Below are 3,229 nucleotides of genomic sequence, written 5' to 3'. Positions count from 1 at the left end.
GTGACCCGCAAAGCGTCGCTCATTGCTCGGGGAACGTGGCCAAAACACACCGATGTGACAGGGGCAGGTAGTCATCCCCTATCAAGTCCCTGTGCGAAGTGTTTTACTTTTATTGGCAGGAGGCATCACACCACCAGGTTCAGAATCAGGTGTATTTTCACTGATATACAGATGTGAAATTCGTTCTCTTGCGGCAGCAGTATAATGCAAAGGCATACATTACGATAAATTACAAAATAAATGAATAGTGCAAAAAAAAAGGATTAACGAGTTAATCTGATGGCGTAGGGGAAGAAACTATTCCTAAAATGCTGGAGCTGTATGAGTTTCCAGCCCGCAGCCTCTTTCGATCCTGTGCATCGAAGCCTCCTCACCGAGTGGTGCTGGAGCAGGTCAGAATGCTCTCCACTATACGTCGGCAGACATTTGCGAGTGCCTTTCGTGACATAATTAATCTCCTCAAAGTTCTAGCAAAGTAGAGCCCACTGGCTTCTTTCTTTGTAGTTGCATCAATATGTTGGGCTCAGGACAGATCTTCATAGATGTTGACACCCAGGAATTTGAAACAGCTCGCCCTTTCCACTGCTGATCCCTCAATGAGTATTGGTGTGTGTTCCCTCCACTTCCGCTTCCAGAAGCCCACAATCAACTCCTCGGTTTTACCGATGTTGATAATCCCCAGGAATAGATATACACAGGGGGTAATAGACACCAAGTTAATACATTGTTTATGAACCAATTCACTTGAAACTCAGTGTTTGCAAGTAGGACACCCTGAGAAATGTAATGTAATCCAAATACAAGTAATTTTTTAACATACACATAAAATTTAATTTATTTAATAATGATCTCTACTCATGCAGCACAGTAGCATCATGGTTAGCACAACACTTTACAGAACCAGTAATCTGGGTTCAGTTCCTGTCACTGCCTGTAAGGAGTTTGTATGTTCTCTCAGTGACTGCATGGGTTTCCTCCGGGTGCTCTGGTTTCCTCCCACAGTCTAAAGGTGTGCCGGTTGGTAAGTTAATTGGTCATTGTGATTAGGCTAGGGTTAAATTAGGGGGTTGTTGGGTGGAACAACTCACAAAGGGCTGGAAGGGCCTATTCTACACTGTCACAATAAATAAATACGCGATGTGGGTTGAAAACTAGATTTTTGTCATCTCTGATGAAGATAATGATCCGCGATGACTGAGTGATCACGGTTCACCCATGTACATCCTCAGTGAAGATGTGCAGTCAGCCATCATGGTCATCATGTTCATCAGTGAGAATGAAACTGGCATTCACATTAAAACTCAATATTACAAAAGTAACAACTTATACCTGAGGAAAATAGGAGTTTGAAATTTAAAGTACCATTAATGATGTAGACTGATGTGGGCTCTACTGAATTAATAATAATAATAATAATAACTTTATTTATAGAGCGCTTTTCATACAGGTGAGTTAATTCAAAGTGCTTTACAATGGGATAAAAGTACAAACATGAAAATAAATTAAAAAAATAAACTTGAAAAAAGATAAAACGTTAGTTAAAATCAAGCTTAAATAATTTATTGCTATTTCATTTTGATTGCTTCAAATATTCCTTCCTTCTGACTTTCAATAGAATGGAATAGTACTTGAGCAACACATACAAAATGCTGGAGGAACTCAGCAGGTCAGGCAGCGTCTATGGAGAGGAATAAATAGTCGATGTTTCAGGCCAAGACCCTTCAAGATTCCCAAAACATTGACTGTTCGTTCCTCTCCATAGATGCTGACTGACTTGCTGAGTTCCTCCAGCATTTTGCGTGTGTTGCTCTGGATTTCCAGCATCTGCAGAATCTCTTCTGTTTTAGATCGGTATTTGAGGAATTTTTTGAAAGATCCCAAGAGGTTAAGATGAGATGGTAAAAGAAAATGCTAATGTTGACTAAACATTAGCAAAACCTTGATCTGGTAAAGGAATGAAGCTTGCATTTGAAAAGGCTGATACGCACTTTACTTACCCACTGGTACTTCTTCTGAAGCTACTTGGCATCCTTGTGGTTAACACCTGACCTAACATGCTCTCTCATACAGCAAGACAGAATGAAGGGGTTCTGAATTTCTTAATGGTCCATGAACGTTACCTCATTATTTTGCTCTCTTTTTGCACTATTTAGTTATTTTTTATATTTCTTATTGTAATTTATAGTAATTTTATGTATTGCACTGCACTGCTGCTGCAAAACAACGAATTTCACCACATACTGTATGTTAGTGTTTGTCCCGCTCCCGTCAGGGACGATGCCACATAGCATCTGCGTCAGGACCACCAGACTCATAAACCGTTACTTTTCCCAAGCAGAACGGCTAATCGACACCTCCACCCACTAACCCAACCCTCCAAATGCCCCACCAACACTATTTTGTCATCTCCTGGCAATGTCACCTTGTACAGACACTCCTGTGCCTAGCGTCACTTTATGGACATACAATCAATCTCTCTATATAAGCTACAGTATCTTATGTATTTACAGTATATACTGTATATATATTATGATGATTACGAGGACACGCAGTCCCCTTTTATTGTCATTTAGTAATGCATGCATTAAGAAATGATACAATGTTTTTTCCAGAATGATATCACGAAAACACATGACAAACAAACTTAAAAACTAACAAAAACCACATAATTATAACATATAGTGACAACAGGTGTTGGTGTGTGGCCAAGTGGTTAAGGCATTCGTCTAGTGATTTGAAGGTCGCTAGTTCGAGCCTTGTCTGAAGCAGTGTGTGTGTCCTTGAGCAAGGCACTTAACCACACATTGCCGTGCGACAACACCGGTGCCAAGCTGTATGGGTCCTAACGCCCTTCCCTTGGACAACATCGGTGGCGTGGAGAGGGGAGATTTGCAGCATGGGCAACTGCTGGTCTTCCATACAACCTTGCCCAGGCCTGCACCCTGGAAACCTTCCAAGGCACAAATCCATGGTCTCATGAAACTAACGGATGCCTATAGTTACAACAGTGCAAAGCAATACTGTAGTTTGATAAGAACAGACCATGGCACAGTAGAAGTCTCAAAGTCTCTCGAAAGTCCCATCATACGCAGACAGTAAATCTCCAGCGCCACCAACTTGCTGGTGCAGCATCCTGGAAGCATCCGACCACAGTCCGACTCTGAGTCTGTCCGAAAACTCCGAACCTCCAACCAGCTCTCCGACACCGAGCACCGAGCACCATCTCTGC

This window comes from Mobula hypostoma, chromosome 16, assembly GCF_963921235.1.
Source record: "Mobula hypostoma chromosome 16, sMobHyp1.1, whole genome shotgun sequence".
NCBI classification, from domain to species: Eukaryota; Metazoa; Chordata; class Chondrichthyes; order Myliobatiformes; family Myliobatidae; genus Mobula; species Mobula hypostoma.
Note: the sequence above shows the minus strand (reverse complement) of the source record.